Source organism: Kogia breviceps, chromosome 11 (assembly GCF_026419965.1).
Source record: "Kogia breviceps isolate mKogBre1 chromosome 11, mKogBre1 haplotype 1, whole genome shotgun sequence".
Lineage (NCBI taxonomy): Eukaryota > Metazoa > Chordata > Mammalia > Artiodactyla > Physeteridae > Kogia > Kogia breviceps.
In genome coordinates, this window is record NC_081320.1 from 6,553,589 (window position 1) to 6,567,453 (window position 13,865).

The window sequence follows — 13,865 nt, forward strand, 5'->3', positions numbered from 1 at the left end:
GGTATGTGAGGGAAGCCATACATCCTCATCTCTGAAAAATTCACAGGCACGTCTGGATGCCCAATTTTTATACCATTTCATGGGTTCAGGCACATGGTTCTTTCCACAGTCTGTTTTTCTATTGTTGTCAAAGTATAATTTACATATAATAAAATACACCCATCATAAGTGTATCCTTGAAGGAATTTTGATAAATATATACACCCAAATAGCCACCATGAAAATCAAAATCTGGGGGACTTCCCTGGCAGTCCAGTGGTTAAGACTCCAAATTTCCACTGCAGGGGGCACGGGTCACGGAACTAAGATTCCGCGTGTCGCGCAGAACGGCCAAAAAAAAAAAAAAAGTTAAAAAAAAATCAAAATCTGGAACATTTTCATCACCCCCAAAAGTTTCCTCATGTGACTCTGCAGTTGGTTCCCACACCGAGTCCCAGCCCTAGGCAAGCACTGATCTGTCAATCACTGTAGATTAGTTTTACCTAATCTAGAATTTCATATAAATGGAATCGTACATTAGGTACTATTTGTGTCTGGCTTCTTCTGTTAAGCATTATCCATGTTGCATGTACCAGTGGTTCATTCCTTTTTATTCCTGAACAGTATTCTTTTGTGTGGATCTAGCACAGTTTGTTTATCCATTTACCGTGTGTGTGTGTGTGTGTGTGTCTATTTTATTATTATTTTTTAATTGAAGTACAGTTGATTTACAACGTTTCAGGTGCACAGCAAAGTGATTCAGTTATACATGTATATATATACATATATTTTTCAGATTCTTTTCCATTATGGGCTATTACAAGGTATTGACTATAGTTCCCTGTGCTATACAGTAGGTCCTTGTCTACCTAGTTTATATGTAGTACTTTGTATCTGTTAATCCCTGATTCTCAATTTGTCCCTCCCCACCTTCTCCTTTTGGTAACTATAAGTTTGTTTTCTCATCTTCCACAGTCCTTTTTCTTGAACCCCTACCACAGACAACCACCCACCGTCAGGAGAGGGTTCCTCTGAATGTAGCCCCCAGACCATGTACTTGAGAAGCACCCAGGGTGTGCATGGAAAATACAGGTTCATGGGTCCCGTTCTAGACTCCCAGAAGCAGGATTGCTGGGTGTGGCACACAAGACTGTGCACTGAAAACACACTTCACAGAGGGCTCCGCTGCCCTCTGAGTTTGAGAAGCTCTGCCTATGGATTCAGGGGCCCCGGGTTTAGAACCTCAGTTCAAACAAAAGTAGATGATTTCTGGGACTTCCCTGGTGGCACAGTGGTTAAGACTCCGCGCTCCCAATGCAGGGGGCCCAGGTTTGATCCTGGTCAGGGAACTAGATTCCCACATGCATGCCACAACTAAGAGTTCGCATGCCACAACCAAGGAGCCCAGTTGCCGCAACTAAGGAGCCCACCTGCCTTCCACAACTAAGACCTGGTGCAACAAAATAAATAAATAAGTAAATATTTTTTTAAAATAGATGATTTCTCTTGTGTACTCAATAGCTCATTCTCAGCAAACTTGGGGTTCAGAACACACAGAGGTATATTTATATTGGTTCTGGAAAAATACAAAGACAAATCTTATGCAGAAAATAAATAGATAATAGAGGACTCCCCAGAAGCTGCGTGGAATGTCTGGAGTGATCTGTGCCCCAGCCCGGCTCCATCACAGCTGCTGGCGTCCACATGATCTATGCACAGCCATCTGCATGTGTAAAAATATCATTTGTGCACTAACCTAAGCAGCCCTGGTGGATAGGAAGTTTGGAGAAAGCTCTGATGACTAGAATTTGTCATTTAGAGAAGGAGAATGCAAACAACCCCTGAGCATTGCTGGCTGCCCTGCTCTGCGAAAGGCATCCTGGCCTTTCCATTTTATGACCCACTATGAATAATTCTCACAATGTTTCATCTCCCTATTACTCAGACATCACAAGCTCATTTCTTTTCATCCCAAGGCCATATTTTAATACAATGTAGCAATGCTCCTCCTCCGGATTCTGTGTTTTCATTACCCATCATGACACCATGAGAGCTCTGAGGCATAGGTACACTACTGAGGAAGCAATTGGTGCACAGGAAATAGAACGGGGCTGTAACTACACATTTATTCCTCCTCTTCTCATTTGAGTAACTTTCTTTTTGGAAAGTTTGCTGACCGATTCATGGAGTGACTCCGTTTTCTACAGGAGACAACTACAGAATTATTACAATTATAACGACCCAGCTGTAATATCTGACACCACCATATTTATCAGAAGGCACACATCCAAGTCCTAAGCTGGTGTCGTCCCATTAGGCAATTGTATAAAAAGGCACTGGGTTGTGTTACGAATCTCTAAAACCTGGAATGTGTCAACAAAAAAACAAGGATCTTCTTTTTCACTTCAGCTCTGAAGCTTTCAGACTTTGGACAAACCGAGATCAAGATGGCCAGTGTTTGACATTGTATGTTTTACGTGGACGCTATTAGTTATCATATTCATGGAGACCTTGGCCTTTAGGGGGTCCGCGGTGTGGGAGTTGATACCAATCATGGGGAAAGACAAATGGAGCTGGGACAACTGTGTTATCTCATGGCGTCGAAATCTCAGGGAGGCCGAATGGAAGGTACACGTTGTACTGACATTTTTAAGGGATCTTTAAAGGTTGATGTGACTCCACCTACACTTTCAGCCTCCAAGATGATATAAAAGGCAGGCTGTCTTGATTCTGCAGCCTCTGGCACTTTTCTTTCCCCACAGGGCTGCTGAGACCACCAAACATTCAGATGTACTTCCATGACAACAAAGGAAATTTTGGAGAAATACTTCCTTAGCTTCCTGTGATCTTTGCCCTGGTCATTGGTTGGCTCACAAGTAAGCGATAAAGTAACCCAATTATACTTCTTCACGCCATACAAAAATAAGTTCCAGATGGGAGTGAGATTAGATAAATGTGAAATTAGATAAATTTTTAAATTTAGAAATTTTAGAACAACTGAAAGAAAGTACGCAATACTATTTTATTATTGGGGGAAAGGTGATTTCTTTATAAAGACAGCAGAAATCACTAGAGAAGATATTGATGTATTCTTATAAAAGTGTTAAACTTCTGTACGATAAAATATGCTACAAACTAAGGTTAAAGACGAGCCACAATCAGAGAGAACATTTTTATGGCAGATGAAGGATTTATATACAAATATAAATTCATATACATGCTATGAATTAATAATACTTAACAACTAGACAGTGTTTACTGTGTGCTGGGCACAGTTCTAAACATATATAAAGGCACATTATCCTAATAATCACGCTACAGCTATAAAGTAATCCTGTTATTCATTTTTCACTCTACAGATGGGGCACCTTAGAATTTAAACAGCTTACTCAATATTACACAGCTGGTAAGCATCGGAGTCAGGACTCAGCAATGGATACGAGCAAGCAATTCAGAGAAGAAGAAATATAGTTGTTACCGACCAGGGTTCGTGGCCTCCCTAATCAATAGAAATTGATCAGAGGCCAGAGAAGAAATTCAGGCAAGTCTTGATGGCGGCCGCTGCTGCAGCCGGGGGCGGTGAGAACAAACAACAGGGTCCCTTGCTTGCTCCGCTCCCTGATGGGGGGTGAGATTGTTCCTTATACGGGGTGAGGGTAGGGGTGTGTCCAGGGGTCGTGCCAGAGGGTTGGCTTAGGTGTTTCGCCCACCCCTTAGGTGGTGGTGTGTGCAGGGGGCATGCGTAATGCCCTGGTTTTGCTCCAGGCTCTTCAAAAGTGGCAGTTGGGCTTTTTGGTCTCTTTGTAGCTTTTGTTCAAAATCTGCGCAGAGTGCCTATGCATGCAGTTATTCTTAGTCCCATAGAGTTTCTTTGTATCTTGTTGCTCGAGGAGCGGTGTGTCCAGGTGCAAGCTCTGCAGCAAAGGGTCCCAGGTCCCATGTCTCATAGTGACCAGTAGACTAGTTATTAGAGAATGTGTATTAAAACAATTACATACCATCCACACACATAAGATTGTCGGGAATCTAAAAGTCTGACAATACTAATGCGAAAAAGAAGTGGCGGGCAAGTAAATTAGCGCCACCCCTTTGCGAGCAATTTGCAATACCTAGTGAAGATGCTTGGAGCTGGGAGACCCAGGGAGTCAGTTTTGACGGTTCCTCAAGGCTAGACTGCTCCAGCCCCTCAATTTTTACTGTGGGCCCCCTCCCACCTGCTATTGGATTGGGCAAGACCCTCCCCCATTTCGTTGGCTGCTTTCAAACGGGTCCTCTGTACAAATTCGGGTTTCTCCTGTTCTCCAGTTTTTCAGATGCCGCCGGGTTATCTGTCTGTTTCTGTACAGATGCTGTTAACCTATGAGGTCTGTGGTTTTTCCCTGCCTACTTGTATTTTTGAGGTTTGTGGCAATGGCTCATCAGCTGGTTTTGTTGTCAGTGATGTCCATGGGTTTTGCTATCTAGTTGCTTTGTTTTTATGCCGATATTTTGAGAAACTGAAAAACTGTGCTGCCACTACCACCTCCATATTCCTAGAATCTGTGTATGACATAAAGAACTAGAGGTAGCCTAAGCGTCCAGCAAAGGGGATCTGTCTTGTGTACTATGGTATGCCTATAAAGTGAAATAGCAGGAAGCCATTACCAGTGATACTATGGAGGTCTCCATGTTGTAGCATGTATCAGTACTTCATTTTTTTTTTTTTTTTTTTTTTTGCCAAATCATATTGCACTGTATGGGTATGCTATATTTGGTTATTCATTCATCATTTGATGGACATTTGTGTTGTTTCTACTCTTTGGCTATTATAAACAGCGATGTTGTGAACATTCACATACAAGTTTTTGCATAGATGTATGTTTTTATTTCTCTTGGAATATATACCTGCTAGGTTGACATTTTGAGCAACTGGCAAGAAGTTTTCCAAAACGGTTGTACAATTGTATATTCTCACCAGCAACGTGTGAGTGTTGCCTTTCTCCATGATTCCCAACACTTGTTATTGTCTTTTTGATTCTAGCCATTCTAGTTGATGTGAGGTGGTATTTCACTGTGATTAAATGATGTTAAGCATCTTTCCATGTGCTTACTGTCCATTTGCATATCTTCTTGGGAGAAATGTCTATCCAGATCCTTTGCCCATTTTGAAACTGCGTTATTTTTCTTTTTGTTATGGAATTGTAAGTGTTCTGTATATATTCTAGATACTAGTCCCTTATGAGATGTAGGATTTGCAAAAGTTTTTTCCCACTGTGTGGGTTGTCTTTTCACTTTTTTGATAGTATCCTTTGAAGCACAACATTTAAAGTTTTTGATGAAGTCCACTTTGTCTATTTTTTTCTTTTGTTGCTTGTGCTCTTGGTGTCATATCTAAGAAACCATAGTCTCACTCAAGGTTACAAAGATTTATGCCTATTTTTCTGCTAGTGTTTTAGTTTTAGCTCTTGCAGTTAGATCTACAATCCATTTTGAGTTAATTTTTCAATATCATGTGACGGAAGTGTCTAAATTCATTCTTTTGCACATGGATATCAGTCATCTCAACACCAATTTTTGAAAAGAGTATTCCGTTGTCATTTAATTATCTTAGCAACCTTGTGTTACTGAGTCCAGGCTTGTACTGCTCACTGCATGACAGGCCAATCGATTGAGAGCCCACTTGTTGAGGCAAGGAATAGCGACTTTATTCGGAAAGCCAACAGACCAAGAGGATGGTGAGCTAGTGTCCCAAAGAACCATCTTGCTCCGGTTTGGATGCCCGTTTCTTTTATAAAAGAAAGAGGGGAAGGTGAGGAGGTAAAGTAAAAAAGGCAGTAAGTTGTTGCAAATATTTCCTGGTTCTGGCCAGACTCCGGAGGGGGTGTGTTAATTTCTTCTTTTCCACAGGTGGGCCTGGTCAGGATGTTTCCTGTGAACAAAGGAAAACAAAGATATTTTAGCTTAACCTTCAGACATGCAAGACAGGCTTCCTGGAGATGGGCCATTATGCATACCTTAGGCTATAGGCAACATCCCTTTAGTGAATAACTTGTAGCAAAAGCAATAGAATACAAAGGTTAAAGAAACACGTCCAATATGGAGTCAGGGTTGTTCTTCCCTGTTACACTTGTTGGAAATCAATTGATCATAAACGTGAAGGTTTATTTTTGGACTCTCAATTCTATTGCATTGATCCATATGTCTATTCTTATGCGGATACCACACTCTCTTCATTACTGTAGATTTGTAGTACTAAGATTGAGAAGTGTTATTTCTCCCTCTTTGATCTTATTTTTCAACACTGTTTTGGCTACTTTGAGTTTCTTGAATTTCCCTGTGAATTTTAGGGTCGCATTGGCAATTTCTTCAGAGAAACCAGCTGGAATTTTGATGAGGATTGCAATGAATCTGTAGATCAGTTTGAAGAGTACTGCCATCTTAATATTAAGTCTTCGGATACAGGAACATGGGATGTCTCTACATTTATTTAGGTGTTCTTTAATTTCTTTCAAAAATGTTTGTAGTTTTCTGAGCGTAAGTTTTGTACCTCTTTTGTTAAATTTATCTCTAAGAATTTTATTCCTTTCGATGCTATTATAAATAGAATTGTTTTCTTGATTCCATTTTTGGATTGTTCCTTGCTAGTTTATAAAAATACAATGATTTTTGTATTATATCCTGTAATTCTGTTCAACTAATTTATTGGTTCTTTGTAGTAGAATCTGTAGGATTTTCTGTATGCAATATCATGTCATCTGAAAATAGAGATAGTTTTACTTCTTCCTTTCCAATATGGATAATTCATTCATTTTCTTGCCTAACTGTCCTACCTAGAACCTCCAGCAAAATGTTATAAGTGATGAAAGTGGACATCCTTGTCTTGGTCCTGATCTCCGGGGAAAGTTTTCAGTCTTTTACCATCAAGTGTGATATTATTTGTAGAGTTTTGGAGATGTCATTTATCAGGTCGAGGAAGTTTCCTTCTATTCCTACTTTATTGCATGTATTTATCAATAAGGGGAGTTGAATTTTGTCAAATGCTTTTTCTGCTTCTATTTACTCATGTGATTTGTCCTTTGTATTCTATTGATATAGTGTAATACATTAATTGATTTTCAGACGTTAAAGCAACCTTCATCCCTGGGATACATCCCACTCGGTCATGTTGTATAATCCTTCATATATGTTACTGGATTCAATTTGCATGTATTTTGTTGAGGGATTTTGTGTCTTTTGTATACAGGATATGGGTCTGTAGTTTTCTTGTGATGTCTGTGTCTAGCTTTGGTATCAGGGTAATATTGGACTCATTGAATGAGTTGAGATGTGTTCCATCCTCTTCTATATTTTGGAAGAGTTTGTGAAAGATTCGCATTAATTCTTCTTTAATTGTAGAATTCAACAGTGAAGTCACCTGGGCCTAGTCTTTTCTTTGTAGGAAGTTTTAAAATGACTAATTCAATCTCTTACTTGTTTGTTATAGGTCTATTCAGATTTTCTGTTTCTTCTTAGTCAATTTTAGGTAGTTTGTGTTTCTCTAGGAATTTGTCCACTTGTCCAGGTTATCTAATTTGTTGGCATACAATTGTTCATAGTATTCATTTATAATCCTTTTTATTTTTGTAAGTAATATCCCCCTTTCATTCTGATTTTAATAATTTGACTCCTCTCTTTTTTCTTCGTCAATCTAGAAAAAGATGTATCAATTTTGTTGATTTTTTCAAAGAGCCAATTTTTTATTTTATTTTCTCTATTGCTTTTCTATTTTTTCTTTTATTTATTACCATGCTAATCTTTATTATTTACTTCTTTTATTCTTGCTTTAAGTTTAGTTTGCTGTTCTTTTTCTAGTTTCTTAAGGTGAAAGTTTAGGTTAAATTTGAGATCTCTTTTCTTTTTAATGTTCTCATTTATAGCAATAAATTTCTGAATATTCCATAGATCTGGAAATGTTGTGCTTTCATTTTCATTCATTTGTACGTCTTTTCTAATTCCTTGTGATTTCTTCTTTGATCCGTTCATTATTTTAGGATTTTGTTGTTTAATTTAATATAGTGTGTTTCCCAAGTTTCCTGCTGTTGTTGATTTCTAATTTAATTCCATTGTGATTAGAGAACACACTTTCTATAATCTCAATCCTTTTAAATTTATCAAGGTTTGTTTTACAGCTTAGCATATAGCATGTATATCCTAGAGAATGTTCTGTGTATCCTTGAGAAGGATGTAAATTCTCCTGGTACTATGTGACTATTCTATAGATGTCTGTTAGATCTGATTTTAACAGATGAGAAAAATGAGATTCAGATGGGATTGTTGGATAATTCAGCGTCACATATCTAGCTGACCACAAAGGTGGAACGTAGAGTTAGCATGTGAAATTGCCATTCTTGAACATCAGAAACTATTGATTATCAGCTATCTCTTATAGTTCAACCTCAGTGAACCTAAGTCTTCTGACTTTCAGTCCAGTGTTCTTATCACTAAACTAGAATATTGTATTAGAATAGGCTGTGCTGTATAAGGCATACGCCCTGAACTCTCCTTGGCTTAACACAATGAATGCTGATGTTTTGCTCATGTTATGCTGTGCAGGTACAAAACTTTCCTCCAGATGGTGACTCCATTCTGTGTGTCTGACTTCTGGAACACCCAGCACATGTCAGCGGAAGAAAACTTGAGGATCAAATAGCATGTTCTTAAGGGTGAACCCTATAGGTGGCTTAGATCAATTCTGTGTACCATTTACTGGCCAGAACCCAGTCACATGGCCCAAACCCAGGTTGTGTGGTCACCTTACTTCTGATATAATTTTCTATCCTTAGCCAATTACATTGGGAAGGTAGTCTAACCTGATAGTGGGATGTGTCTGTGGTCTCTTCCCATCTCATGAGTTCAGCACCTCTCTTGGTTTTCTCATTTTAATAATATTTCAAATATACTTCCTACAATTCAAAATGTAGATCTTAAAAATGCCCCCAACTTAAAATATGAAGTAAATCCTTCTGGTAAATCTTTCCAAATGTGAAGCCCTATCATATTTTAGCTAATGTAGGAGATACTATTAATAAGACAAAACAGCCCCTGACAAAAACCATAATAAACTCAGGTTTATTTTCTGAGGGCTACTGCATGGACCCCAGCCTGTTCCACCCGGCCATCTCCTGGTACATAAGACTTAGAATTATACATCCAACTATAAATTGGAAAGGGAAATCAACATAGGTGGATTTGTATAATCCCTGACACCAGCAGCATGTCTACTGAGAAGAGCCCTCTAATTAATTGGACATTTCACAGTTCTAGAACCACATAGAGATGCCTGGTTGGGACCACTACAGTTCATCTTAACCTTGACAAAATCTCATTTCAACCCTGGAAAGCATCTCCCCATATGCCCACCAAGGGAGCCAAATATAATTTTTCAGTGGGCTTCAGAAAAGGAGCTGGGGTATGCACCCTGTGTATGCAATTTTCTATTACCTTTACAGTCCAGGTAGCTGACAAATGATTTCCAAAACCACTTCTTTTAAAGAAACTCCAGGGAAGCCTGTGAGGGGCTAGTGTCCTCTAGGGGCTAGTGTCTACTTGTATATATTGAGATGTGAGTTCAGGAATGGGAGGGCCAGTATTGTGGGAACTGTCTCCTGCCCTGGCTGCTGCGGGGAATGCAGGGGCCTCTCTGTGGCACACCTAGGAGTTGAGGAAGAAGGAAGGAAGAAGGAAAACAATGTCAATTTCTAGCACCCAACACTGAAGAATCCAAGCCCATACATACTTACCCCAAATGAAGAACTGGAGAGAAATTTACAAAATCTTAATACCACAGGATGCTTAGAGGAACTGGCAAATTCCTACTCTCATAGGATGATGGTTCTCCATATAACCCATACCCCCTGTAAGACGTATCTAGGTTTCTCTAAATGTATCTGTTGACTATTCCACCAATTTGATTCAAACAGATGGAAATAGGTTTCGGTCAACTTGGTTGACCCACTTTGGTTAACTTCTGTCATTCCTCCAGCCTTGACTTTAAAGATATACATTTGGCAATTGTGGAGGCTAAAAGAATCTGGTATATTTTTCTTTTACTTTTAAGAATGAGTGTTTCTTTTAGAAGAGCAGTTCTCAAACATTTTGATCTGAGGATCCATCAGTACTCTTAAAAATGATCAACGAACCCAAAGAGCTTTTGTTAATCTGAATTGTATCTCTCTATACAGACAATATTAGTAACTGAAACTGAGAAATATAAAGTATTTATTTATTAATTCACTGGAAAATAACAATATTCCCATTAAATGTTACTATAAATAACATATTTGAAGGAAAAATAGCTATATTTTCCAAAACAAAAATTCAGCATTACTTACCTTTTTGCAAATCTCTTTTAACGTCTTGCTTAATAGAAGGCAGCTGGATTCATATACTTTTTCTGCAGTCAATCTGTTGCAGTGTTATTTTGGTCAAAGGATATGAAGAAAATCCGTCCTCGTGCAGATAAGTAGAAAAGGAGAGAGTACTTCAATCATCTTCTCAGATAATTTTTGGTGTTTTTCTTTAATATTACACCCAAACTCAGCAAGTGGTAGTTTCTTAAAGTGTAGTACAACATAGACCCCAAAACCCTATCAGTGATTTTTCATACGCTGTGACATTAAAATTCATCAGCCTGGGGTGTTTCCAACAACCAACTCTAGGATTCTCCAGACACCACCTAAATGTCCTACAGTTCTATTCTGATACCACCTGGAGTTACCATCAGACTCCAAAGGTTCAACAAGGCTCCTCCCACTTCAGATGCCATGCCAGTCACACATGTTGGTCCCCTGGTTACCACTCTGCCAGCTGACTTGGCTACAGATCAGAGTTCCCACGACTACCCTGTCCTCAGGTTTGATTTTGCTAGAACAGCTGACAGAACTCAGGAAAACACTTTACCTGCTATGGCCAATTTATTACAAAGGATACAACTGGGGAAGAGTCAGATGCAAGAGATGCACACGGCAAGGTGTGGGGGGTGGTACGTGTGGAGCTTCCATGCCCTCTCTCCGCACGGTCACCCTCCCAACACCTCGATGTGCTTGCCAACTCAGAAGCTCTCCAAACCCTGTCATTTAGGTGTTTTATGGGGGCTTCATCACATAGGCATGATCGATTATTAACACAATCTCCAGCCTCTGTCCTCTCCCCAGAGGTTGGGGGAGGTAAGGCCGAAAGTTCCAGGCTTCTAATCAAGGTTTGGTCTTTGTGGTGACCAGTCCTCATCTGAAGCTACCTAGGGGCCCACCCAAAGTCCCCTCATTAAACAAAAGACTGCTCCTATCCCCCAGGAAATTCCAAGGGATTTAGGAGTTTTGTGTGAAGAACCAGGAACAAAGGCCAAATACTAGAACAAAAGATGCTCCTATCACCTCTATCATTTGAGACATTTAAAAGGTTTTAGAATCTCTGTGTCAAGAACCAGGAAAAGGCCAAATATATATTTTCATTGTGCCACGATTGGTCTATCAATATACAATATCAAAAAAAATGCCCTTCAACATCACCACTGATTTCATCAGAAAGATCTTTAAATATTAGGATGCTGTCAGACTCATAGTGGCAGATACAGGTTTTCCAACCAAAAGTTTGAATTTGCACTTGAAAGCCTGAATTTGATCATCAGCAATAAAAACTCTCAGTTGTTTTCCTTGAAGTGACAGGCTCATTACATTCATTTTGGAGGAAATGTCTGCCAAATCCTCAAGTCTGTGTAATCAGTTTGTCTGTCAGTTCTTCCTTTCAGTAAAAATGGTGTTCAATGAAAAAAAAAGCAGCTCAGTGTTTTGCATTGCAAGCCACAGCCCCAGACAACCACCATACCTAGGTGTCTTTTGTGCACTTTCCAACCCATTCCAAAAACTAGGGCTGCTTCAGTCTTCAGTGGCACTTCTTGTTTGTATGTTTGTTTTCACTGCACGTGCAGGATGGTAATGAAAATACAATGACTACCAATTCAGTTTCGTGCCACTGCGTGGGTTCATGCTATGGGTCATCAGTTTTACCCACCATTTCTTTTGTGCCATCAGAGCAAATGTCTAAATAGTGAAGACAACTAGACATAGAAGCAACCTAAATGTCCATCAATAGATGAATGGACAAAAAAGATGTGGTATTATATATATATATATACACACACATACACACACACAGACACACAAACACAATGGAATATTACTCAGCCATAAAAAAGAATGAAATAATGCCATTTGCAGTGACATGGATGGATCTAGAGACTGTCATACTGAGTGAAGTCAGTAAGAGAAAGACAAATATTTATCACTTAGATGTGGAATCTAAAAAAAATGATATAAATGAATTTATTTACAGAACAGAAATAGAGTCACAGACTTAGAGAACGAACTTATGGTTGAGGGAAGGGTGCAGGGCGGGGGGAGACAGTTAGGGAGTTTGGGGTTGACATGTACACACTGCTATATTTAAAATGGGTAACCAACAAGGACCTACTATATAGCACAGAGAACTCTGCTCAGTATTATATAGCAATCTAAATGGGAAAAGAATTTGAAAAAGAATAGATACATGTGTATGTATGACTGAATCACGTTGCTGTACACCTGAAACTAACAAAACATTGTTAATCAACTATACTCCAATATAAAATTAAAAGGTAAAAAAAAAAACAAACAGAAATAGACTCATAGACATAGAAAACAAACTTTGGGGAGACTTCCCTGGTGGCGCAGTGGTTAAGAATCCGGCTGCCAGTGCAGGGGACACGGGTTCGAGCCCTGGGCCGGGAAGATCCCACGTGCTGCAGAGCAACTAAGCCCGAGCGCCACAACTGCTGAGCCTGCGCTCTAGAGTCCGTGAGCCACAACTACTGAAACCTGCGCGCCCAGAGCCCATGCTCCACAACAGGCGAGGCCACCGCAACGAGACGCCGGAGCACTGCAACAAAGAGCAGGCCCCGCTCGCCGCGACTAGAGAAAGCCTGCGCGCAGCAACGAAGACCCAATGCAGCCAAAAATAAATTAATTAAAAAATAAATAAATACAAATAAAAATGTTTAAAAAAAAGAAAAACTTCTGGTTATAAAAGGGGATAGCGGAAGCATAAATTAGGAATTTGGGATTAACAAACTATTATATATAAAATAGATAAACAACAAGGACCTACTGTATAGCACAGGGAACTATATTCAGTATCTTATAATAATCTATAATGGGAAAGAATCTGAAAAAGAATATATATATATTCAGGTATACATATATAACTGAATCACTTTGCTGTACACCTGAAACTAACACAAACTGGTAAATTAACTATACTTCAATTTTTAAAATGTTTAAAAAAATAGTGAAGACAGCTAATGTTCTTGTGTTATTGCAAAAGTGGTTTTGATATTGCAGATCCCCTAAAAGGAGCTTGGAGATTTTCAGGGGTCCACAGATCACATTTGAGAACTGCAATTTTGGAAACTATTCTGCTGTTATAAAGACTGAATACTAATACTTTCCTTAAGTTCATTTACAGAAACAAAAAGAACTAGAATAATTCGAAAAAACCGCAACAAAAATATTCAGCTACCTTAGTCACCAATGTGTAAGCCCCTTGAAAGAACTGTATCTTTTAATATTTGAACATCTCAGGAATGCAATAAATAATGATAATGAAAGTAGTTTATGTTTACTGTGATTTTAACTACTGGGGGAGAACTCTGCTATGTACTTCAAATGCATTATCTCCTTTATTCTTTAGTATCAAACTCTGGGGTAAATACTATATAATATCCCTATTTTATAGATGAGGAAGTGGGAGCACAGAGAGATAAAAGAACTTGACAGGGTCACGAGCCTTCTGTGGTGGAATAAAGATTTTTTTTAACATCTTTATTGGAGTCTAAT